General features: G+C 47.5%; 1 protein-coding gene across 1 annotated transcript in view; it reads right to left on the bottom strand.

Annotated features, from left to right (window-relative positions):
- Positions 1-27757, bottom strand: part of xylt1 (xylosyltransferase I) — an 82885-nt gene that overhangs the window by 43486 nt on the left and 11642 nt on the right. The gene's annotated exons all lie outside the window — the stretch shown is intronic.

The following is a 27757-nucleotide window of genomic DNA, read 5'->3' as shown; positions in this document are numbered from 1 at the left end:
GAGACAAATGGACCCAGAGGGAGAGAGGGAGAGTCAGAGAGAGAGAGAGGATAGAAAAGACAGAAGGAGAGAAGGGAGCGGGGCCTGAAGAGAGGTAAGAGAGATATGGGGGGGGGGGGGGGGGGGGGGGGAGAGGCGACGGGAGACCGGCATGCCACTTGGTACGGAAATATCCTCCCCCTCCTCTAAAGACAGGGCTGTTATCAGCACATCAACCTCTCCTCTCTATAAACACCTTGTGTCTGGGCACATTACAGAGGTGAAAGAAAGAGACAGACTGGTGAAAGAGAAGCGGGGAGGACACAGAGGGAGACGGGGGTTGAACTACTCATTAAACTACGCCGAGAGAGCGACTGAGAGGCGGAGGGAGCGATGAGGAGTCAGGAAGACATAGAGACTGTTGATTTGAAAAGCCTTTTCTCGCTGCCAGTTCCCTCTCGGTCTCAGGCCATTCTCACAGCACCTGATCCTCTAAGCCCCTCCCACCCTCACCTCACCAATCCGCCTCCCACAACTAGGTCACCCCTACCTCCCGAACTCCCTACCTCCCAGCACTCTGCCGCCATGTATTCTGCCCATGTGAGTCTGTGTCCAGTCCTGTTTCTGTGTGTTTCTATCTATTTCCGGGCGGGGGGGGGGGGGGGGGGGGGTGCTGTGTCATACCGGCTGAGATAATACATGGTAGAGTCTGCTAATCCTTTGTGTAACAGCTGCATAAACCCCGCCCACCCCCGACCCCCACCCCTAAAGAGGACCGCGGCTGGGTGCTAATCCGCAGCACCCTAACAGTCATGGGACGTCTGAGGGAGTTGAAATGATTACAGGGGTGTGCGGGAGGAACTACAGGAGAGAGGGAGCAGAAGAGAGGAGATCGGGAGACGGAGGGAGGAACGAGAGAGAGAGAGAGAGCACATCTGCCCTGAAGTAGCGGATATCCCGGTTCTGCGTGGGCCGTGAGAGAAAGGGGACACAGTCACAGTGAAAGGAAAGCCCGAGCCCAAAACGCATTAAATCTGTTGTTTTTATCTCCATACTGTCTCTGTTTGAAAAGAAAGCGATTTGGCCCCAGAGCGCATCAGACCTGTGGCTAAATCAACAGTGCTTCTGTTATCTGTGAATCAGTGGATTTATTAGGGCATTTTGGATTGACGTCACACTACAATGTAAGGGGTTGGGGTGAAATAAATAAAGAAACACTTAGTATGCTACTTTGTTCTGTCTCTCTCAGAACATGAGTTGGTTGCAACAGTGTTTTGCCGCTGATATTGACTTAACCTGTGTCTCGTAATTTACCTGCCTTTATATTTAATCTTTGTTTTCCCAGACAGGTTAACTGAAAACACAAGAACTTGATTGATTGTCTACACTGATTTGAATAGAGTTGCTCCAGGTAAAAAAAAAAACTCTCACTGGCACAATAGGACAAAAATCTACTGGCCCGAATGGAAATATAGACTTGATTTTTGATAGAAAATGCACGCTACTAAATCTAACATATCCTGTCAGAACGAAGATCCAAGATGGATATTTTGTATGTTGGCCAAGGCTTATTATTCACCACAGAAAGTGGGAACTCGAAACACTTTTCTAACTCTAAACGATCATGATGCTGAACAGACGTGTCGGCTAATAGAATAATCTATCAGTAAATTTGAACTTTCCAGCACTTTGCCGATCCGTGCCTATTGGCTATACAGGCCTGTTGCCTGCAAACGGCCCATTAACTGCCTGCTCAAGTAGGAAAGTGTTGCCAAACAGGGCCGGGAACTTCCATAGAGTTTATTCTGGTCAAATGCACATTTAAAGAATATTCCCACTCCGGAGTCAAGGGGCCAAAGCGCTTGGTCATGAACCCAGTGGGGAACCCAGTCCTCCCAACTCTTCTTCTTTCGCTCCCTTTCTGTTCCTCTTTTTCACCCTCCCTCTCTCACTTTCTTCCCCTCCCTCTCTCTCTCTCTCTCTCTCTCTCTCTCTCTCTCTCTCTCTCTCGCTTTCTTCATGTTTTTCTCTCTCCCTTGCAAATTTTTCTTCAATATCCTCCGTACTGTTTCTCCCTCCCATGTACAGTAGCTGGTTAGTTGAATGCCGGGGTTGCGGGTTCAAATCTCACGGTGGGACAAAAGGAAAAAACGACCCCCCCCCCCCCCCAACTATCAATCGCCGCGCATACTAGCTTCTGCGGAAATGTTTCCTGTTTCCTTCCCTCTCTCCCATCCTGTGTTGAAAGGACGGCAGCGGTGCATTCCTTCCTGGTTCTAGTCAGCGGGGGACGGGGGGGCAGAAAGAGACATAAGAGGGATCTCAGGGAGGAAACCATGGGGCAGAGAACAATTAATAGCCAAGGGACGGCGACACTAGGAAGCTAGGCCACTGGTGTGTGTGTGTGTGTGAGACACTACTGATGGCCAGAGGTGCTTCTGGGAGGACAAGGCACGTGGCGGCTTACGACACCCCCTTCGAACAACCCGTCATTGTCTCAGCTCCACAGGGGGAGGGAGAGCAGGTAGGAGGGGATGTTTTCAGCCGGTCAGTGACTGTTGGAAGCTGTGCTTGTGGTTAGAGCTCTGGAGCCCCCCCCCCCCCCCCCCACTCCAACCCCCAAGGATGTCTCTGTCCATTCCTCCACATGTTCACCAGTGCAGTCCCCTCACGTCCTTTCCTTACTTGTTGGCTCTCTTTTCCTTCAATCTGCTTTGGAGAAAAACACTTCCTATCTCTCACAAGCGCCCGCCCACTTCTCCTCCCCTCATCTCTCACTCCGGGAGGGGAGATCTGGTCATGTCTCACATTCAGTCTCCCCTCCGTCCCCCCCTCCGGCCCCACTACCGTTTACTCTGGCTGTCCCGCGGTGAACGTTCACTCTGCGTCGGCAGCAGTCGAACACATCGCTTTAAAACCTCGCCCTTCTTTTAGTGGCCATTGCTCTCACATGGAGCCAGCTCAGTAGAGATGTGGTTCAGATACACACTCAATCAACTGCTAGCTGACAAAGCTCTCTCTCAGCCTCATCCTCACGCGCGCACGCACACACACACACACACACACACACACGAACAAGCTCCCCTAACATATTTTCCTAATTTTCTCTGCAGAGAAATAGTTTAGCCAACATTATGACATAACGGCCATAGAATTGGCTATCAGGTACCAGGAGTGCTGACCAATCATGTGGCAACCAACAAACAGACAACAGTTCAATACGGAACGGTACATAGATGAGGAAGGAACACAGTAACACTTACAGAACTTCCAATCTCTGGTAACCTAAAGGCTGGGAACAGCCTACTGAGCTCAGAAAGTCAACCGCCTCTGACTTCAGAAAAGACAACCGGTAATCACCTGCCAATCAGCCTTGTCGGACGTGGATGGTCGAAGCGAACCGCTGTGTTTCCGCGATGACGCGTGCCGCTGATGGGATCGTTTGCCAGAATTAGCTTCAAGCAAGTGAACCCTGGGGGGCGGGGGTTGGGGGTTGGCAGGGATCAGGCATTCTCCGGGGCGTCCTCGGTCAGAAGTCAGGCCCCCTGCTGTGTCTTTAAATCTCTTTGATAATGACCTGGATTTAAAGACTAGTGATCCCTGCCCCTAATCTCTGCACGCTTCCTGGGGCCGGCCGCCAGCACGACAACAGCACGGCAGCGCGCCCGGGTCTAAAACCACGTCAGAAGGACTACTTCAAATACTGTCAATTTGCTAGTTCAAATATTGTGTCAAATACAGTTTGGCGTTTGTCCCGCTCTGCCTGAAGGGGCTGACTGGTGGGTTCCCAGTTTTGAAATGTCTTACTGGGCTAGGCCCGACGAGCTTAATGAAGTACACAACGACTTTACAATAACATCAAATGGTGCTTGAACCCAGGCCAGGCGACTTCTTCCACTACTGGGCAGGTTCCAAGACGCAACGTGCCATTTCAACTGGTCAACGCATTAACGTTTGCCTCAGTGCACATGGCTTCATCAGAACATTCGGCCCGGGTTATTGGGATGAGAGACGCAAGGCTGTTTTCGGTCTGTGTGATTTCAAGACTGTGCCACGTGCTTTTAGCGCACAGCTGCGTTTTTCTTCTTTTTTTTTACTCTCTTGACAATATCTCTGATTGTTCAGGAGGAAGCAGTTACCTGGTTGTTCCAATAAAACCGCTTTGTCAGCCCGGACCCTGTGTCACTCCGTCTACTTTCATGAATGAGTCGAATGAAGGCTTGTCACGTGTGTGTGGGTGTGTGTGTGTGTGTGTGTGGGTGTGTGGGTGTGTGTGTGTGTGTGTGTGTGTGTGTGTAGCAATACTGACGGAGCTTCCTTTGGTATGTGTGCCATCCACTAGTAGTTTGTCCCGTTACTGGCCCCGGCCATTGTGCTGAAAGGAGTACTGCCAATTTCCATCCGCGCACGCGTGTGTGTCACAGTCACACTGAAGCCACACACATACAAACATGTGTACACACACACACACACACACACACACACATACATTAGAACTACACACATAGAATTGACTAACCAGCTACCAGGACAGTGTGTGTTGCTGTCACACCGTGACAATACGAGGCGTCATACCCCAATGTTGTGACTTTGACAAATACTCCACATTAGAAAAAACTGGGTGTTCCTGGAGACTGGCTTCTCGTAACAAAACAGGCTCTATGACACCAAACAAAACAGCTCTTTAGAACATCTTCGACAAGCATCTCGCTGCTCCCAATTTGAGATATCTAGCAAGGAATGAAGTTGAATTGATGAGTTTCTATTCAAAATACCAGCTGGTTCTGCCTAAGCCTTTTGAGCTGATTTTGGGGGATTTAAAATAGCCAAACTTCAAAGGCTACTGTATTCAAGAAATGAATGTTAAAAATGTCTGGTGTTGGGGAATTCTTCTATGTCAATTATGTGGCTGTGTTGGCTTTGCACTCATAACGTACCCTCCAAACTGGTGACACAGAGACTCCAAACTTGCCAAAGGAATCAAAATCTCAGCCAAAACCCCCTCAAATAGAAACATAAGAAACTGGAACTATCAAGTATCAAGACTTCCTCAAAAAGAAAATGTTTTCGAACATGAATAACAATCGACATGCTTCCTTAAAAAAAAAAAAAAACATCACTTACCACACACTTACAAAAATAAACCAGCTATTTTAAAACCCATGAATTTTCCACATGGCTAAAAGGCCCCATTGAAAAACAGAACGAACTGGAGTTGAGAGGCTGATTTGCCGTAAAGATAAGAAGTGGAGATACGAAGATGATTCCCTGTGGGGGAGCTCCGACTTACAGATTTTCAAGGCAGCTTTTTAGAGTGGCAATGAAAAGAGATTGGGACTGAATCCCAAACAGAACCCCATCACCTGCTCTACTGTTGACTTGAGTCCATAGGGAACAGGAAGTCATTTGGGACTCACTAAGGTATTCTGTTGCCCCCTTGGAGGTCCCTGGGCAATCTCCAATCTGCCGATGAATACGGCTGCAGACAGAGGAGGCTACGGCGGAGTGCGGCTCCGAAACCCTCAGACTGTACATATCGCGTATTAGTCACACAGCAATCTGCAGCTAAATACAGCTGCAGCTCTATGTGTCTGCAGCCACTCAGGACTGCAGCCGCTGTGCACTTCAAGGGCATCTCCGAAGACAGTTTTCCAGACGCTATCATATGTTTTAGATGTGGAAATGCAGTTTGCATGAGAGTAATACATTGGGGTCAGTGTAATTTAAACTCCCCAGACAGCTGAGGAAAATGAACTGAAATTGAGTAGGTGAGGTAAAAACTTGCCTGTGATTTATAGAAATTGAATAGTTTGGTTAATTTAGCTGAATTCAGCTGCTCTGAAATGGAATGGACTTAATAAACACCCAGTTGTATGAATCTATTATAGGAGGTTTCACAAGCGAGCGAAGAGGCTAATGTAATGTAATCAACAAGATATTGTTAAAAACGTACACCAGTTGAAGAGTGGAAGTGTCAAGTCTCACTGGATTTTGTTCTACTGTAAGTTTATATCAGAGCAGCTTACATTGGCGGATTACAGCTGACTATCAAACACACCCGCACACACACACACATACACACACACACACACACACACACAATGTGCCTATCCAACTCTATGTCATCCATGTGGGTGCCGGCCGGGGGGGGGGAGGTGTCAGTGGGCCAGAGGCCACACACCCAGGGTCAGAAAGAGGACAAACAAGAGGACATACGGGGGCTCGATCAAGAATCCACCCAGGGCTTCACCATATTGTCATTAATATCATTTCAATATTTACATTCAAATTGATCGTCTAATTTCAGAATCTGCTTTGAACTTATGAACTTAGGGGAACTTCCTGTGACACACAACGTAACGCTAATGCATAACTAAGAGACAATCGGACACATGCATGTATGAGTACTGATCGGTAGTATACTTCACCTTCAGTGAAATGTCTCCCCCATTTCTCCTCTCCCTCTTTGTCTTCCCTTCTCCCTCTCTCCCGTGCGAACGCCAACCCGCCGGCCTTTACCTTGAAACGAGCCCGCTGAACGGATCCGGGTGGCGCGGCCCGAGCGCTGTCTAACACGGGTCCGGTGGGACCATCCAGCCTGTCTCGGCGCGAGGGGCCCTGACATGACGCCGCTATTTCATCAATTTGCAAATCGTGACATTTTTCACTCAAGAGGACCCCCCCCCCCTCCCCCCCCCCCCCCCCCCCCCCCCCCCCCCCACCACCACTTGGTTTTCCACTCGACAGTAATTGAAGCACACAGGCATGGCAATCCCATTCAACACGCTGCAGCACTGCAGTGGGGAGAATGAAAGGCCGGGGGGGGGGGGGGGGGTTATAAGCGAGGGGGGGGGATGTTAGCTTGACAATCTGCCTACATATGACATCACCAAGTCCCGTCTCAGAAAAACTATAGCGCGGTCCTGTTCACTTTACAGGGACACCCGGTTTAAGGAAAGTGTGTGTGCGCGCGCGCGTGTCCCCGTGTGTCTGAAGACCAGAGGGTATACAAGGGAAAACCATGGAGGCTCCGCCGTGACAACAAAAGTCCGGGCAAGAGACAAGAGGGGAGGTGGGAGGGGGGGTTAGGAGGGCGGGCTGAGAGAAGGGCTTTGGTGAAATCTCTTCCCGCTCCAGTGCTCTGGTGGGAAAGCAGTAGGAACGCCGTTCTGACAGTGTGTGTGTGTTCACTATGTGATGACAGGTCTGTAATCACTGTGTGTCAGTTGGCGTTACAGACATCACTTGTCACAGGATCTGACCCCACTGAAACACTGCCCCTCAGTCACTGGGATTGGCTCAATTTGTCGTCGTCGCCCGTGACTACAATGCATAGTACGCCAAGACTGGGTTGAAGGTCTATTTCAAACATTTAGTCCTGCTTTAGGGTGTACTATGGAGGAGAAATAGGCTAAATTACAGACAGATGTTGTTGAAAAAATATCTATTCTTTCTATATTACTGTGTGTGTGTCTGGTTTTATTCAGGTCTCAGGGTGTGCCTGTAACCAGCATCTGCTGCTAATGGTGGGCTAATCATCCAAAACAGTCCCCCTCCCTAACACAACTGTACTGTCCTCAACAAAAGATGCTTTGTTACATCATATAATGAAAAGATTTAGAAAATGTATAGTATATATATGAAGCCCATATGTCTTTCTATGAAGCCCAACATGTTATAGCACTGTACTAAATGTACTAACAAGAATATTTAATGTCATACAGCTTACAGAAGACAAAATGCAAACCTATATTCACAATGTAGACTGGACAAATTATGCAATCAAACATTAAGAGCCAGTTTTAACAGGTTCTTCAATCGCTCCCTTTGAGGGAAAGTTTTTTATTTTGATTCTGGTTCCACCTTATTGCTCATAATGTTCCGCGACATGTAAAGGCTGATCATCAGGCACCCTCTTGGCCTTCACTGTGATGCACTGCTAACATTTTGGCCAATGAGCAGCATTTTCACTACATCATAATAAGTCACTATAATGTTGGATTGAATTGCTTTAGGGAAATTGCTTAAGATATAATGGATCATAAGCTATTATTATAAACTTCTGAAGTTGTCAACTTTCTGAACATTTCATGAAGACAAAACCTAATTCTTAATCGCTCAAATATATTCGAAAAGTTGCCTCAGCATTTTACAACTGTTAATTTGGCACTCCTGTGTACATGCATGGTAAGACTTTGATCAACTTGTGCTGTAATTTTAGAGTTTGCAAAAAACATAACATTACTTAGGTCTGGATTTGGTCAAAAAACAACTGTTATTAAAGATAGGCAAAGTAAAAAGGAAAACTATTCATATAAGCTCTGTGTCAACCTGGTGCACAATAAGCAGCAGGCCTGCATCCACATCTCAAACGTCACTCGACTTAACAAGGAATAGTTTTACATTTGGGCTGTGGCCCAGATACTCCCCTGTTCTCCCTCAGGTCCAGTGTGTCTTCATATTACATGACTTGGTGTCCGGAATAATAAATAGGGCTATAAATCACCACAACCAACAGACATATCGCCTGTATTGGGACCAGTTTGTAGGTTTCAAAAGCTGCAATGTTCCTTTAAATATTCCTTTTAAATCAATTTAAAGAAGTCGGCGCAAGCGAGGGAGACTTCTGTGGTGAGGTATAGGCAGGCCTCGTTGAATTCTTGACAATGAATCTCATTTTGCCTGTAGACCGATACACAGCACAGAGGAGCTGTAATGGCTGGAGGGCGAGCAATCACATCATTTTAGTCTCTGGGGGGCCAGCTGGTCGACTTGCCGGCGACTTGTGGCATGTGAACCAAATAGAGTGGTCAAAAGACTCCTCGACAGCGAGGACTTTCAAGCCTAGTGCAGCGCTAGCTCGGTCGTTTCGTTGGGATTACCAGGGCTGCCCTAGCTAGAGCTAGTGCGGGGTATCCCTCGCCTCATTAGGATCACCATGGCTTCTAATCTTTGACTGTGAGCGCTAGCTAGCTCATTGGTCTAGCCTAGCGTACCGCCAGCTCCATCGGCACAATGGTAGAACCAGGGCTCCTGTTCACGGCGGCGGCCTCTAGCTAGCCCCAGGCTCTGACTGGACTTAAATGGATTGTCTTAATCAGCCGAGGGTCACATGGGAAGGGAAAGATGAAGGAGGGATGAAGGAGGGATGAAGGGAGGGATGAAAGAATGCCTGGTCCAGTCTGTTGCCAGGTCAGAAGAAGCATTAAGACATTACGTTCAGAAGTCAACACTAGGATAAGAGCTAAGTGGGTTGTGGCAGAATCATTGCGGCAGGGTCAGAATAACAAGCCCATTGTTCAGCAAGGTTGTAGAGCTTCAGCCTATCTAAGGCCTGAGATGTCTTACTGTGGGTTAAAAGCTTGGGTTTAGAGTCACCTAAATGACAGAGCACTCCACCATTTCCAGCTAAGACTACCATCCTGCCCCGTCCAAATGTTAGTTCTCGTTCCAACCTATTGTCCCATCTCAACCACTAATTCTCTGCTGCCTAAAAGGCCACTAAGCACACAGAGCTTTTCTTCAAACGTCCCACAGCTTTGCAGCCTCTCCAGATCAAAGGCCACCTGTAGCCAGAAGAGAGACGACTCCGAAAGCCTGGTTGGCACACCTAGACAACCAGTCCAAACATCTGCTCGCACACCCACGCACAGGTAATCACACAAACTGAGCCCCCCAAACACACACCACGGAGCATGCGCGCACACACTCAGTCCGGCGTTGTGGGTATTCATTTCCCCTGTCCCGGCTGGAAGTACGGAGCCATGCCAAAGAGGCGCCTATCGCTGGCTGCCAATCGACCCTGTAATTTGTCCACAGAGCGAGGGGAGGTGTGTGTGTTTATGTGTGTGTTTGTGTGTGTGTGTGTGTGTGTGTGTGTTTGTGTGTAATTTGTCCACAGAGCAAGGGTAGGTGTGCGTGTGTGTGTAATTTGTCCACAGAGCAAGGGGAGGTGTGTGTGAGTGGAATTGTTCCACAGAGCAAGGGGAGGTGTGTGTGTGTGTGTGTAATTTGTCCACAGAGCAAGGGGAGGTGTGTGTGTTTATGTGTGTGTTTCTGTGTGTGTGTAATTTGTCCAGAGTGTGAGGAGATGTGTGTGAGTGGAATTGTTCCACAGAGCAAGGGGAGGTGTGTGTGTGTGTGTGTGTAATTTGTCCACAGAGCAAAGGGAGGTGTGTGTGTGTCAGTGTGAGTGTGTGCGTGTGTAATTTGTCCATAGAGCGAGGGGTGGTGTGTGTGTGTGTAATTTGTCCATAGAGCGAGGGGAGGTGTGTAAGCGTCATTAGCAACTGTCTGTCACAGATTGGCCCGAGGCCTAAGGTCTCCTGCATGGTTAGAACTTTTGGTATGGTTAGAACCCCCCCCCCACCAACCCTCATATCCTCCCCCTCTATGGCTCCTTTGTCTGGGGGAGTAGCAGAAGTACCCATCCTCTCTCTCCATCCTCTTCTCCTTCTGCTTTTCTCTCTCAACCCTATGGAGCACGTTCGCTCTCCCTCCATCCCTCCCCCCATAACCCAGCCATAAGAATTAGCTGAAGCGCACAGCCAGCCCCCTTCTTTCAGCCTCTCCATTACCTCTCCTTCCACATCTTCTCCACGTGGAGTACCAGGCGGAACCAGCCAGCCGGCCAACCCCCCGTGAGCTGCAGATGTTCTCAGCCTTGTCAGCTTGGCGTGAGCCGAGAACCAGCCGACAGGAAATGACAACAGAACAGATGTGTTGGGATTGGCACCGAGTAAAAAAAACGCCGGACAGCCCAGAGTGGACGACATTCTTTGAATGCAAGTGGTTTGGTGCAAAACACCCACACACAAATGAGCAATGAGCATGCACGCACGCACGCACGCACGCACACACACACACACACACACACCAAGAAACAGCACCAAGGGAGCAAAGAAAATCCCTGATCCACTCCACGTCAGGAACTAAACAGCACCCGCTCGCCTCGTTTCGGTTTCATCATCACTGTTTTCCTGGGCCTCAATCAACCGGCCCTAAAAATCCCAGCCTTTATAGCCGACACACACACCCGGGGGATCTCATCATTTCACCCAGGTCCCGCAAATGTCTAATAGAAATCTATTTTGCTTGGAGCCTCAGGCCCAAAGAGGACACGATCAATGTTATGACCGGCGTTTGACGGATTCTGTTCGTGGTTCAGGCATACTTAATGTCATATACACTTGGTAGACGTTTTGTCCATAACATGTGAAATATGCATGTACAAAGGTGAACTCAGTTTGCGTGCACGTACACATGGAACCAGACACACGCACACACACACACACACGCGCACACAGAGAAAACATACACAGACACCCAGCCCACCGAACCACAGAGGCCATTCTCAGGCCTGTGCCATCGGCCTGCATCGCTACTCACCTCAGCAGGCTGCCACTGAGCATGCTCAGTACTGACATTGTCCCATCGTCCACATCCCCGTTTGACGCTAATTGCAGGAAATTATCTGCAGTTTGTAAATGATTTAACCTTTACCGAAAAAACTACTAATGTCTGCTTGGCTGCTGGTGGGTGACACTAAACTCCCCCGAGCATGAAAAAAAGAGAGGGAACATATCTGTGGTACAAACAGAAGTATGAAGGAGGCGGTGATTCAGATATGATTTAATAGCGCCGGCTAATTAGCTGTGTGGTAGTCCTATTGTGTGTAACCGAATGTGTGAGTATGTGTATAGAGAGGGGTTGTCTCGATTTGTGTGTTTTTGTGTGTGTTTGTGTGCATTTCATGCTGCCACTGTGTGTAGGATTGTATGTGTGTGTTTGCCTGTCCCTGTGTTTGTGTGTGTGTGTGTGTGTGTGTGGGTGTGTGTGCGTTTCATGCTGCCACCGTGTGTAGTATTGTACGTGTGTGTTTGCATGTCCCTGTGTTTGTGTGTGTGTGCGTGTGTGTGGGTGTGTGCTTCCCAAAACAAGCCGGTGCCAGCCGCGACTGATAGGCTAATTAAACTCACCACGGGGAATAAACGCTTCCTCTCCGCCTGCCATTTGTCACACCTGGCACAGAAATGTCACCAGAAAAAGAAATACACCGCCCCCCCCAACACACACACACACACACACACACTGCCACCACAGTGACTACGAGGCGGGCACACACAGAGAAGTGCTGAGTCGACACAGCTAGAGTTGCTATAGAGGAGGGAACGAGGTAGCGGAAAGATGGATGAACGGACAGACACTGAGCTAAAGTAAACTACCAGCTCCCTGACCAGACAGCGCTGCTCGTTCCCTCAGCTCACCCAGGAGAATATCTCACAATCACTCTCTCTCTCTCTCTCCACTTCCCTCTCAGCTTCTCTCTCTCCACGTCTGTGGTGACGGCAGCTCCCTGCGTAGGTACTCCCGTCAGGTCCCTGATAACGTCCCTGTCTCCCTCTCATCCTGCTCCTCTCCGCCCCTGTCTTCCTGTGACAGCCCCCCCCCCCCCAACCCCTACGTCGCTGCACAAACACACACACATTCATGTTGTGCGACGGCTGTGCGCTGCAGTACGTTCCAAGCGTGACAGTGTTAGTGGCATGTAGACAAAGCCTCGCAGCCATCTGGAGATGTCAGAACCAACCCCCCCCACACCGCCACGGCCACCGCCATTTCCCTTTGGAATGTCTGTGTCCTGGACGTTTGACCGGCAGCCTTTTTATTTACAAGACAATTAAAAATGCATTGCCTGTGAAGTATCATTTAAATATAATAATAAATGAAAGAACGGTTTTCTAATTCCATCCACAGTGGCGACCCTCCTCGGGCATTTACACTTGTACAGACCAGTACAAAGTACAGAATTAATTACAGACCAGTACAAAACCAAATACAGATGAGTATAACATTAACTACAGACCAGCACAAAACTAACTACAGCTCAGTACAAGATTAACAACAGACCAGTACAAAACTTACTACAGACCAGTCCCCCGTGGCCCAGCAACTGTCCCGTATTTTGTGACCTGTCTCTGGCTATAGATATCCCCCAGAAAATGACCCTGGTTAGCCCCAAGAAAGCAAAAATAGAAAAAGTTAAAGCTCAGTTTAAATTTCAATCATAGGACAGACGTGCAGTTTGAGCCACCCTGAAAGAGAGAGAGAGAGAGAGAGAGACTACAAAATGAACCATTGTCTCAAGTATCCTCCGATACCTTTCGGGAAAATATATAGCGAAAGTCTGATGCCAGCACCAGACGTGAGCCGACAAATGAACAACAGTAGCCAAGTTCCCCATGTGCCTTCGCGTAGTGTTTCATGGGCATTATCAGCCAACCTATATGCTGGTCCATGCCAGTGTAGCCTACTTCTCAACTCTGCACACCAAGGACATTCACCTTGTTGGCTTTTCAGACGCACATGCTTGAAGCTGCACACGTAGTAAACGAAAGATCCCGACGCCAGAATCTGAGTGCTTGGGAGGTAACCCAGCCACAGCTGTTTGTAGCCTCCTTTTAAGGAAGTGTATTGGCCCAAAGCCAGCCATCACCGGCCAATGAGAGCCCTGCCACCCCGCCACTCCCAAACCAAAACAACAACGGCCGATGACGGAAGTGTGTAAGCAGCTCCGTGTGTTCCATACAAAGACATTACCATTTCGCTAACATAGCCAATACATTATTCATGTATCATTACTGTCTCTATCAAATCATCAGACGCAACGGAACAAGTTATGCCCCCGCCTCATCATTGTCTTATGGTCTTTTAAAAAAAATATGTATCTGGCTAACAATTAAAGTTCCACTAAGACCAATCCTTCTGTGGTGTGATAAAGAGAGGAGGAGGAGGACGAGGAGGAGAAATCAGACAGAGACGGGCGTCCAGGGCTTTAGTTTTCTCCTCTTTTAATCTCCCCCTCCTCCAGCTCAGCCTAACTGACATTTTCTTAATTTATTCCTCTCAGGATTCTCACATTTTAATTAGGCCAGTTTAAATCGCACCCTCCCACACGGACACACACACACACACACACAGCCTTTTAAAAGCTGTATCCTACAATATCTCTCAAAGTCGCTAGTCCCTTATTTTACTTGCCAGTCTTGCCTTCTAGTTCTCTCACTAAAGACCTGATGTGTTGTAGCTCTGTATAACTCAGTTGGTATAGCATGGCACTAACAATGCTAGCGTTGATGCTTTGACTCTTACAGGGGACCATTGTGCAAGAAATATGAAACGCCCTCACTCACTACAGTAAATTGTGAAACGCCCTCACTCACCACTGTACATTATGAAACGCCCTCACTCACTACTGTAAATTGTGAAACGCCCTCACTCACCACTGTACATTATGAAATGCCCTCACTCACTACTGTACATTGTGAAACGCCCTCACTCACTACTGTAAATTGCTCTTGATTAGAGCATCTTCTGAACTAAGTTTCAGATGAACCTTTTTGTTTCCTCTGTTAAAGACCTGCTGTGTTTCAGACCCAGCCTCCATTTGCTTGGCGTTTCAGGAGGTTTCAAATTAGTTGACCACCGTCCCTTTAACTGGGCTAAATAATGGATACATAAACTCACCAATTAATGTTGGAATTATGTGCTGAATTAGTAAATCTGATTCAATGTCTTGTGGTGAAGGAGACTGACAACTTGAGTAGCTGCAGGAGAAACAGCGAAAGGAGAACAGTATAGTTCACCTGGATGGATAGCTGGATGGGTGGACGAATGGAAGGTTGGTGGGTGGATGAGAGGATGGATTAGTGGATCGGAGGATGAGTTGGTGGATGGATGATGGGTTGGCGGGTGGATGAGAGGATGGATTGGTGGACCAGAGAATGAGTGGGTGGATGGATGATGGGTTGGCGGGTGGATGAGAGGATGGATTGGTGGATCGGAAGATGTGTGGGTAGATGGATGATGGGTTGGTGGATGAGAGGATGAGAGGATGAATTGGTGGATCGGTGGATGAATGGATGGTTGGTGGGTGGATGGATAAGAGGATGGATTGGTGGATTGGTGGATGAATGGATGGTTGGTGGGTGGATAAGAGGATGGATTGTTGGATCGGAGGATGTGTGGGTGGATGGATGATTGGTTGGTGGGTGGATGAGAGGATGGATTGGTGGATTGGTGGATGAATGGATGGTTGGTGGGTGGATGAGAGGCTGGATTGGTGGATCGGTGGATGAATGGATGGTTGGTGGGTGAATGAGAGGATGGATTGGTGGATCGGAGGATGAGTTGGTGGATGGATGATGGGTTGGTGGATGAGAGGATGAATTGGTGGATCGGTGGATGAATGGATGGTTGGTGGGTGGATGGATGAGAGGATGGATTGGTGGATTGGTGGATGAATGGATGGTTGGTGGGTGGATGAGAGGATGGATTGGTGGATCGGAGGATGTGTGGGTGGATGATTGGTTGGTGGGTGGATGAGAGGATGGATTGGTGGATCAGTGGATGAATGGATGGTTGGTGGGTGGATGAGAGGATGGATTGGTGGATCGGTGGATGAATGGATGGTCGGTGGGTGGATGAGAGGATGGATTGGTGGATCAAAGGATGAGTTGGTGGATGGATGATTGGTTGGTGGGTGGATGAGAGGATGGATTGGTGGATCGGAGAATGAGTGGGTGGATGGATGATGGATTGGTGGGTGGATGAGAGGATGGATTGGTGGATCGGAGGATGTGTGGGTGAATGGATGATGGGTTGGTGGGTGGATGGAAGGATGAACGGGGCAATATGTGTGTGTGTGTGTGTGTAAATGTGTATCTTTATTAGGGGAGATATCATGTTTGTATATGCAGTGTGTATGCATTTGTGGGCCGACCTTATGTTATTCTGTGTGTGTGTGCGTGTGTGCGTGTGTGAGTGTGTGTATCTATAAGATGTTTAGTCTCACCATGGGGTCTGGCTTCTTTCCAGTCACAGTGGAAACTGAGGAAATTAGTTTCTGCCAAAGCCACTGACGAAGCTAATATTTTTACACATTTTCCATTATCACAGCAGGGGTATTTACTACACACATGGGGAAATACACCCACATTTCAGCAGGGGTATTTACTAGGTCTTATGTGCCTTGTTCAAGGGTTGAACCAACATCTGAATGACCACGGCTCCCCTGACTTCTGTTCACCAGGCCCTTTCAGTAGCTACTTGTCTATATGTGGGCTGTCGGGTAAAAAAGAATTCCCATTCATCTCAGATGACGGAGAGAGAAACATATTGAACCAGATAAGTACGGAAAGCCTGGTGCCATAAAACCCCTGTTTATGGTTCCATGTGCGGTAATGTGTCATGGCAAAAAAAAAAAAAATACTTCAATGGGGGGGATTTAGATCCACAGTTCTTGAAAAAAAATTTGGAAAAAATTTGTAAATGCCTATGACAGTCCAACTTATAATAAGCCTAGACAGGAAGCAGATCTCTTTGCGCTGCCAACTCATAGCGTGTCACTGACCTTAGGCATGGGAAAGAACAGCACAAAACCTCTGTGGACCGGGGTGATGCAGGCCTTCGCTTCAGTTGTAGGAAGGTAGAAGGGGATGCCAGTGCTTATGACACGTGTATTTCACAGGAAGTAATGCCTTAACATCCCTTTTTGTACTTCCCGGGTTTTCCTGTCATTTCCTGTTTTCCGGAGGAGATGTGCAGAAACAGAAACTACACATCCACTCACACGCAATGCACTCACATGGACACGCACGCACAAACGCACGAGCACACATGCTGTTACTCACTCGCTCAACACACGCCGCCGCCTCCCACACACATCAAGGAACACTCTACTAAACACGCACACACACACCCACTAACCCATTCGTCCATAGAATACTCTAGTCATCTGTGAGAGAGCTCCTTTCCAGCCAAGGCAGCTCACGGAAGAATGCCAGAAGATTACGTCCACCACAGCTCAGCCACCAATCATACTTTCCTACCACACGGCTACAGCAGCTGCTGAGTCATCCAGTCAACCACACTGCTTGGTCCCGACTGGAAGCTAGGCTAGGCTAAGCTAGTGGCTAATTGTATGTTTCAGTGGGGCTATTATATGCTACAGCTAACACTGCTAATGCAGTGGGTCCTCACAGGTTGTTTCCCAGCGGCCATGCCCCAATACTGGGGAACAGTCGTTGAAGTCCCTAAAGATCTTCTGTTTTGCGCCCATAAAGAAATTAAATTGAAAGAGCACTTTAGGTGGTGTGTGTTGTGGCTGACAGATTAATAGTATCTGCGCCAAAATGCACATACTATTATGTAACTGTGTGTACTGAAAGGCGAGTGAGATCTGACAAATGTACGGATCGCGCTACAAGTCATTTTATATGTGGTCGTGGTACTCCTTGATTGACAGAATCATCAGATGTCTTTCAGCAATGTTCCTGTCAGCAGATATACTGATAAATGTACAAGGTTCAAGATTCTTCCTCTTTCTAAAAGACTACAACTTTAAAGCCTGAACTTAGTGCTCTGCCATAGTCCCTCCCTTTCCTCTCCACTCAGAGGGTTCTTAAGCAGCACAATGGCTTGTCATAAATATTTTTAGAATGCATTTTTGAAAGCGATCGTAATATTGGAATATTGAACCATTCAAGGCTGTTGTACAATGGATTTGAAAGACAGTGGTAGCTGGATATTATGGGATTTGTTTCCTGCCTGATGAAAAGTGTTCAATACGGATTGAAGAATACACTTACAAATCGGTTTTATACTACAGCCGTTTAACAAGACCAACACAACAAACATTACAATTCAGTCGATTTGTGCCTTGCTTCTTGCTCAACAAACAGTGGGAATTTCCTACTTATTTTGGCTAGATTAATAAGATAACGATTGAGATATATGACTTGTAATCTACTGTAACATTTATAGCCTACTCTCTTTGCATTAATGTATGGAAACAGTGTATTGACATAGTAACAGTTTGAACATACTGTACTGACATACTGTACTGACATATTGTTCTGACATACTGTACTGACATAGTGTAATGACATACTGTACTGACATAGTGTAATGACATACTGTGCTGACATACTGTACTGACATAGTGTAATGACATACTGTGCTGACATACTGTTACTGACACAGTGTAATGACATACTGTGCTGACATACTGTACTGACATAGTGTAGGCTACTGACATAGTGTACTGACATAGTGTACTTACAGTGATATAATGTATAGACAGTGTAGTGAGATAGACGCATAGTGCAGTGGTTCTTAAAGTGGGGGTCGCAAGATGATTTCTAGAAGAAATAAATGTAATTAAAAAGAATTATTTTTTAATAAACCAGAAAATTGCTATACCGTATATAAGTGGGAATACAACTTTTAATTAGCGTCGCAGTCACAGAACAAAAACTGGTTGGTTGAATCTGTTCCCCGTGGCCAATGTATGGAGCCACACTTAAACAGTTCCTGATGTGTGCACGCTTTTAGTTAGCTAGCAAATAATCATAGCCTACCACATGGATTGGTGGCTTATCCGTAGCTCTACAAACAAGAAGACATTACATGACAACAGTCTCTCTCAAACAGCTGATGAAAGCATTCCTTCAGGAAAGCAATCAACTTCCAATGAAAATAAGCCAACGGGAAATGAGAAACGCAACGGTAAGGCCCTCCAGCCCGACAAGCCATTCAAACATCAGAAATATCAAGAGGAATTCATAGTTTGGATACACTTGCTTTACCATTAACAATGTGCATCATCCCCAATGCGTTCTTTGCTCAGTGGTTCTTACGCACAAAAGTTTAAAGTCAAACCAAGCATCCCTTTCATGTCGATTAATCAAAAGGAGGCAGAGCTATGTACTATATAAATAGTAAACTCCATGAAATAACATCCCAGGAACACCAGGCTGTTCGTCACCCTCTGCCAAGATATGGGCTCGGAACATGAAGCCCTGCTGTTCGGTACCGAGATCAGGTCGCTTTCGCAGGGGAAAGTTCTCCGCCGCCTGTTTGAGCTCCGTGAGGAAGAGGAAGAAGAATTTGTGTAGGACAATGAACTGGATCTTAATGACATGGCGGAAATGATCCCTTCACATCTCCGAGGACTTCTGGATCACTTCATGAGGTACTTGCCAAATGAGACAACTCCACAACGATATGACTGGGTACGACAGCCATTCACGGCCACTGGGGATCACCTGTCATCCGACCCAGAGGACGCGCTGACGGAGCTGTCCAGTGATCGGACCTTAAAGGCAATGTTGCCACGACGATACTTGCTAAATTCAGGATTTCAGTTGCAGAGGAAAACCCATGGTTATCCAAACCAAAGCAGCAATGGATGTACTGATTCCGTTTGCATCAACCAACTTATGTGAGACAACATTTTCCACATTGACATGTATTTAAAACAAATACACATCACGTCTCAATGTGGAGGATGATCTCCGAGTTGCCAATTCATTGATCAAACCCAGGACGCAACTGTTGTGCTCCAAAAAGCAGGCCCATCTCATTAAATGAGTAAGTTGCTCTAACTTCACTTACCATAAACATACCTGAGAGAACAGGTCATTAATGTGTAATAGATGATAAGGGTACTTTTATTAGTTATCTTAATATGATCTACTGAATCTTATGTAATGTGCCCATGTGTTGCAAGGGAAAAAAGTTTAAGAACCCCTGGCATCGTGTTTTGATATAGTGATATTGAAATAGCAGCACAATGTTTTGACAAAGTGTATTGAAACAGCAGCACAGTGTTTTGACATAGTGTATTGACATAGTAGCACAATGTGGTGACATAGTGTGTTGACATTGTAGCATACTGTTTTGACACAGTGACACAGTGTATTCGTAATGTCTATCAAGGCAGCATATTGCCATTGTGACATAGTGAAATTATTCCCTGAGGAAGGGAGTGTATTAACATAATGACATACTGCATTGCCACAGTGACATAGTGTGTCTGGGAGACTGATTGGACCAGACTGGTGCTCCATACGCCACAGTCTAGACAGGAAATTGTTAAAGCCAGTAATGTGTGTAATGAAGTGGTGATGCAGGTAACCTTCAAGATGCTTTAAGGTATTAGGCGGGGCAGAGGGGAGAGGGGGTGTGGCAGTTTTACAGACGGTCGGATGCATGTGCAGGGCTAGTGGACAGGGCCGCTAACGTCATTAGCGCCATAACATTCAACCAACCACACACAGTGGAATGTAGAAACACGATGACCAACACAAATCTATACCGGCCACAGCATAATTTAATCTGCTACACCCTTATTTTAGCCGGTGGAGATGACAGAGGACACCGTCTCATTTACAGGAGCGGCCTGGGTGTAATATTGCTTTTCACCGCTTTTCTAGGGGACAGATTAGTCACAACTGGATCACACACAGTTGTAATTCTGAGGCAACTGTAATTACAGTAATGAAACAGTGAGTTTGTAAGTTGGACATGTCAACGAACTGTGTTACATTAAACGTGTGGGATCAGTCCACTGCCCTGTGGAGTCCTGTCACCTCAGTAAGTAGCAGTCCGTCCCCATTATGGCTCTCAGGCGTCTGCCAGACCGTGAGAATGAACCCAGTGTCATCCCTTTCGTCTCCCATAAGCCCCAGCTGCGCTCTCCTGGTGTGTGTGTTTAATCCTCAACAGTAATGACACTAAACGCACGCACGCATACGCAGGCGCGCGCGCGCACACACAAACATCGTAACTTTGAAGAGTTAACAACTCGCTCTTATCTTGCGAGTGAGCGCGCAAAGTCAAAGCCGTAACATGATGTTCGCACGACACAATGTGGCGGATTAGCGATGATAGGACGTACAGTGACAAAGGAAACGTTGACAAAAGCCGTGTCTGGCTGTGCTCTGCTTTAACCACACTGGATGGGGCACATTGTTGACATAAGTGAGTAAAGCACTTCTTCAAACATTTACGCTATTTAACAAAGGCACTTATCCAGAGCTACTTACAATACTGAGTGTGTACGTTTCAGACTATCCCATATTGCCTCCTCCCCCCGGGAATTGAACCCACAACCCCATCGTTTTGAGCACCGTGCTTAACCAACAGGACTAGAGAGGACACTGTTACAGGGAGACTAGGTAACAGGAGCTGCTGACTGGAGAGAGGGAAAGAGAGCACAATAAAAAGAGACAGGAGATAGTGTGAGAGAGAGAGGTAGAGGGAGGTATGGAGAGTTAGAGAGGGCTAGAGAGAGAGGTTAAGATACCGCTAGAGACAAAGAGCTAGAGAGAGTTAGAAATGTAGTGAAAGAGGTAGAAAGAAAGAGGTAGGGATTGAGGTTGAGAGAGTGAAAGAGAAAGAGAGTGAGACAGAGTTGGAAAGAAAGATAGAGTGAGAGAGCGAGATAACGAGAGAAATGGAAGGAGAGACGAACTGAAACGGAATTGAAAGGACGTTCAGTGGTTTACTTATCGGTTTGATAGCCAGAGAGAGATCAGTAAGCACTGCTAATTGCGCAGGAGGTTGGGAATAAAGGGTGAGCTGGGCTTCATCCCTGGTTCCAGCACTGGGACAAGTTAGAGTACGGTCGTTATGTCACACGGTCCTACCATCAACCGTGGACCAACACAGAAGCTGGCGTGGGTGTTTGTGTGGGAGGCCCGACCGTATTGATGTTGTTGCGTGTATCTGTGTGGGCGGCATATGTGGGCACCGGTTTGTGTGTGTGTGTGTGTGTGTGTGTGTGTATGTGCGTGGCTGAGCGTTTACCCATCCTGACTACACCCACTTATTCTAGAAACCAGACATACAGACAGAGGCTTTGTCAGGCCAAGGCAAAGAAGTGGTGAAACAGACTGCTGACAGTAGAACACATCCAGACTCAGGCACTGACTCAATCTTCAGGAGAAGAATTGGAGGACATTTCTCACGCGAGCATATTACCCATTTGGAAATATGCGTTATCTATCTAGCTTCTTGGAACGAGGTATGGCTGGTTCCGCAGTATTCTGGCTTATATTGGCACGCACACCCAAACACACAAACACACACACACTGGGTGCCGTTTTGCTTGGCTTCAAACGGCTAATACCAAGAAAGCAGAGCTCAGATTATCCCAGGTTTGGGAAGGATGATCCGAGTGGAGCTGCTGCCTTCCAAAAACTTGGCCTGACCAGGAAGGGAACTGTGTCTGTGTGTGTGTGTGTGTGTGGAGGTGTTATGGACATCCAGTGTTTGGTATTCGTAGTGTGTCGCCCTGACCGCAGCGGGAGCTGTTAGGAAGCCCGGCAGCATTGATTTGTCAGCACATCGTACCCACAATCCTCCGGGGCTCCAGGGAGGGCAAGGAGACGAAAGGAGAGGACAGAGGGCTTGGTGTTAAAGACAAACACATTCGCCAAATAGCACTGTCACACTTGCGTACACTTTGCCTGGGCGCGCGCACGTGTACGTGGATTGGGTTGAACACACTTAAACAGTGCCCAGGCGCCTTTTGATTTCTGAAACTGAGTTTTAATCCCACCTGCCTCGCTGCAACTGAGTGGAATGGTGATTTGGGTGTGTTTGGTATGTCCCCAGCTCACCCCCGGATGGGCCGTGTTCGCAGCACATCCATCCACCCCTCGGTACTACAGCAACAACCTCCACCCACAGCGTAGGGTTGGTTGGACGCGAATCCGACCAACCCAGCCCAGACCAAGGCTGCTGGTAAATCTACAGACGTCCCTCGACTCCTGCCTTGACAACCCCCCCCACCCCCACCCCTCCCCCCAAAAAAGTAACCCCGGGAGCCAGTGTTACGGTGCTTGATATTTCAGTCAGGTAGCTGGCTATAACTAGCTGGCTAGCTAATGTTAAGTGGGGCCACAATCAGGAAGACCGTTTGACTGAGTAACATTAAGCTAGCTATAATCTAATCAAAAGGTAGATCGCTGGTGGAGGTGGAGCGGTGAAGTCCGGAATGAGATGAAAAGACACCCAGATGGAGGTTGGGAGGAGAGAGGGAAATGGGGCAGCTTGTATGGGTCCACGGCGTGGGTAGAGAGTATCTGATGTTCATTTTGGGTCATTTCTAAGTCGTCAGTCCTCTCCTACAGACGCGCACGGAAACGCAATCAAACCTGGTTCTAAAATTGGAACATGTCTGGGTTTGTAACAGCGGTGGTTTCTTGGCATGTCAGGAACGCTGAAGTGCACGTGTAATGTGAGAGGCAGATACCGGCCACGTAACCCACGCGGCCCCTCAATCCCAACGGCCCACCGTGTTTCCGGCCCCGAGGGACAGAGATAATAACACGCCAAGGACTTCTGCCACGCGCCGTCACGTAGACCACACGCTAAGACGCGAACGCCACAGCCGATACTCTTTTTCTCTGCGCTAAGTGGCACCCCGTTTGACATAGCGCGCTACCATTAGCGCGGCTGTCTAGTAGCAAGCTTTTCTAAGCAAAAGAGGAATATGTGTGTATGTCTGTGTGTGTGTTTGTGGGCTTGTCAGCGCGAGGAACCAACCTCACCTCAGTGACTTGCAAATACCTCGAGCCTATGTTAACCTAATAGGTGTCTCACTGCCTTGTTAAAGGGACCAATTAAAAGCATTTAAATCAACACACACTCTCCCCACTAGCTCGCCATAGGGGAAGAGGTTGCAATCACGTCATTAGGATTATTAGAACCGACATTAACGTTTCCGATCGACCCTGCCAACTTGCCACGGGAAAGAACCTCGAGCGTAGAATTACGATGATTAGAAAAACACTGAAGTCAACACGCTGTCCAGTGTAGCATGGCGCCGCCCGTGGTAGAGGCCACGTCCGTCCCGGCATGGCACTTCAATCGCACGTGCCCCGTTCTAGTAATTGAATTTCTGTGTGGTCGACTAAATCTGGGTGTTATCTGAATGTACCGAACCCCTCGGTTCGTTTGTCATCATGTGCGGCGCGTTTGGATGCCTAATTAATTAAAAGTCAACTTCTCCGGCGGATTATAATGAAACAGTGGCAGCGGCCCACGTACGAGAGAACCGTCGCCGTCTCCTTGCGGGCACCTGATATACGGTTAAACTGCAGTCATTCGTGCCATTTGAGCAAACAGTGTAGTCGTCCAAGCAGCCGTAGGAGGCCTGGTACTGAATCATTCCCTCGTCCTTCTACTAAGAACACAGATGGATTCAGTCAAGTACAAGAAGTTACACCGAGTCCTTAGATGTTAGGTGAAAAACATTCAATGGTTTTTGGGGGGGTGGGGGTGGGGGGGGGGTTGAGGGGGGACTGACTGGGCACAAAACCAAAAGTTAGAAAGGCTACCAACTCCAACCTGGTTACCAACTCCACCCGTCTCTCCGTCCTGCCTCACAAAAAGCCAGACTAAGGCATAAAGAACAATATTGTTCTTTGTTTTTTCTCTCTCTCTTTCTCTTTCACACATGGTTCTAAAGAGCTGAAAAGGACAATGGAGACTCAATGGTTTTCCTAATGACTCTCTCCTCCATGGAAAGACTGGTCTCCAGAGACTGTTTAAACAGCCCATATGGACCCTCTATGGCTCCCTCCGACACACCAACACACTGCACTGGCAGAGACAGACAGACAGCTCCCTCCGACACACCAACACACTGCACTGGCAGAGAGAGACAGACAGCTCCCTCCGACACACCAACACACTGCACTGGCAGAGACAGACAGACAGCTCCCTCCGACACACCAACACACTGCACTGGCAGAGACAGACAGACAGCTCCCTCCGACACACCAACACACTGCACTGGCAGAGACAGACAGACAGCTCCCTCCGACACACCAACACACTGCACTGGCAGAGACAGACAGACAGCTCCCTCCGACACACCAACACACTGCACTGGCAGAGACAGACAGACAGCTCCCTCCGACACACCAACACACTGCACTGGCAGAGAGAGACAGACAGCTCCCTCCGACACACCAACACACTGCACTGGCAGAGGCAGACTCTCTGACATACCAAACACTACCCTGAGATAGACAGAAAGACAGAGAGAAACAGCGAGAGGCAGACACCTCCCTCTAACACACCTCACACTACCCTGAGAAAGAGAGAGACAGACAAATCCCTCTAACACGCCGCACAGAAACGGAAAGGTGTGTGGGGGCACTTTTCCTTTCCATCTTTTACCACTTTCTCTCGCTTGTTAGCACCGATCTCCTCTTTCCACCACCCCCAAATTCTCTCCCCCTCCCTCTCTCCAACCCTTTAGCAACTGCCCGTTCCTCTCAAAGAACCTGTTCAGGACCAGGTTAGAAAACCACAGAGCCCTTTACATGACGTGGGAACTGGACGGGCACACGCGAGTGTGATCACGTGTGCACGGGTTGGAGAATGAGACTGAACGCACGCTCAGTCCACGTTCACGCCCAACGCCTTCAATAGGGAGCCTTTGACACTGCCATCGCACAATCACCAATCTCCGATTATATTCCCTTTCCAGGCACATCCCTCCATACTTTATACAGTAAATTGTAATTTCCGTACCTCCGGGGCATGACGTCTGACTGAACAGAACCAAAAATGAAGGGAACAGAGGAAATAAAACTGCAGGGGAGGGGAGGATTGGGGAAAAGAGGGGGGAGGGGGGGATCAAAGCACGTAGGGTCACGCAGGACCATCACAAACAACACGGCGCGCGCACACACCTAACAGCATTCTAAATGGGGAGATCGAAAATCTATTGCCCTTAAAAAATAATCCAATCTTTACTTCTAATCCTAACTCTAATCCAGAATCCAACAGCAATCTAACAATAACTCCAGAAATCTAATCTCAGACCCAGCCTGTAACTCCTAAAGGGGAAAGGAAAATGTCTCCATTAGTCCATTCTTGTTTAACCACACTTTTGGGACATTTCTGTCCCATTTAGACTGGAAAACCTGTTCACACACACACACACATACACACATACACACAACAATGATTCACCAACCAGCAGTATAAATCGCGGGTAAAACGTATCATTATCATGCAGCTCAATTACGGGTGTAATTTCCACAGTAGGAGACCCCAATTAGGACTGACGGAGGAGAAGTGGAGAAAGGGACGATTGCAGGAGGACGAAGCCCAGAACTTAGGAACAGCAAACGACCCGAGACTGAGGAGAAGCAGCAGGAAAACCAGGGGAAGAAGATTGGTGAGGAGGAGTGAAAAGAGCACCAGGGTTCTACTCCAATGCCTCTTGTTCTCTTGCCCACAACCCAAGCAGATGTGCTTCGAAACCTTTAGGGTGGAATGTCCACAATCCAACCTTTCTCCACCCTAAATGGGAGCTGTGTTTTTGACTGTGTAATTCGGGGACAGGTTTGTATAAGGTTATCATGACGGTGTTACGTGGGGTCGAGGTTATTGGTGAAAAGATGATCATTTGAAAACATATAACAGACTCGTTCCTAAATAAGCATACTTTTACAAAACTCTGTTGTCCTGAGATTATACAGAAGTTCCTGGACCCTGGATCAGTGGGGACACTTTTTTAATCCTGTATTGATCTAAACATTCACTAAAATAGTAATGAGCTCTAAACCCACCAGCTGTCAACTGAACCCAATTCCAACTAAACTACTTAAGGACCTACTTTCTGTGCTTGGCCCGCCTATGTTGAACATAATAAATTGCTCCCTATCCTTGGGATGTGTACCAGAACCACTAAAAGTGGCAGTAATAAAGTCTACAAAAAAGACTTTCTTTTATAACTAGCTGCTAATGTTGAACCTCATGTTCCTCTCAATTGCTTTTGAAGAAGCTCTTTCCCGGCAACTCACTGCCTTCTTGAAGACAAATGATATGTTCAAAATGCACCAGTTCTGCGTCTGTCTTCGTGCTTCTGACCTTAGTGCTGCCTTGGACATAATTGATCACTCCCTTTTAACCCATTATGGTCTATGAGGACACATTGCCTGGTTAAGATCCTTTCAGAAAGTTATCAGTTTGTATGTCTGGGAGGACTGTCCATCAACGGTATGCTTTCAATCAGTGCCAAATATGGAACAAATCTGATAACATTACTTCAGTATTGGCCCATCATCACCGACTGCCTTTTAAGGCTAGAGCTGATGTCAAGGTTTTTCTGTGCACCTACTGTACAAGGGTATTACATGGACTTGCTCCAACTTATCTCTCTGAATTGGTCCTAATGCACATACCTACACCTATGTTCTGATCATAAGACACAGGCCACCTTACTGTAACTAGAATTTCTAGATAACCAGCTGGAGGCAGAGCTTTCCCCCATAGAGCTCCATTATTGTGGAATGATCTGCCGATTAAAGTGACTCAGTCTCAACCTTTAAGTGTTTACCGAGGACTCATCTCTAGGGTCTGTGATTAAGCGTAGTCAGGCCCAGGGGGGTGAAAGGTGAAAAGCAAGGCACAGGCTTTACAAACCGTCCTTATTGTCTTTGCATGATGGCCCCCCACCTCCACTCAAAGGTTATAGGGGTGTTATGGCTGTGTTATGAAGGGTCAAGGTTGTAGGTGTGTAATGGCTGTGCTATGTATTGCCATGGTTATAAGGGTGTAATGGCTGTGTTATGTAGGGCCGAGGTTAAAGGGGTTTTATGGCTGTGTTATGTAGGGTCAAGGTTATAGGGGTGTTATGGCTGTGTTATGTAGGGTCAAGGTTACAGCAGTATTACATAGGACCAGATAACCTAACCCTAATCCTAAATCCTATTCTCAACTATAAGGCAAAATGTAAAATTGGTATCAGATCAGCATATAGAGGCCAACATGTGCAAGGTGTGCTTGCTCCATGACAGAGTGTGTTTGAGTGTGTGTGTGTGTGTGTGTGTGTGTGTGTGCATGTATTTCTACACTACTTACTACACAGCAGTCCAAAGTCACCGGATTGTCTGGAGGATTATGCTTG

This window comes from Esox lucius, chromosome 9 (assembly GCF_011004845.1).
Source record: "Esox lucius isolate fEsoLuc1 chromosome 9, fEsoLuc1.pri, whole genome shotgun sequence".
Classification (NCBI taxonomy): Eukaryota; Metazoa; Chordata; class Actinopteri; order Esociformes; family Esocidae; genus Esox; species Esox lucius.
The sequence above is the reverse complement of the archived record's forward strand: the minus strand, read 5'-3'. Positions and strand labels throughout refer to the sequence as shown.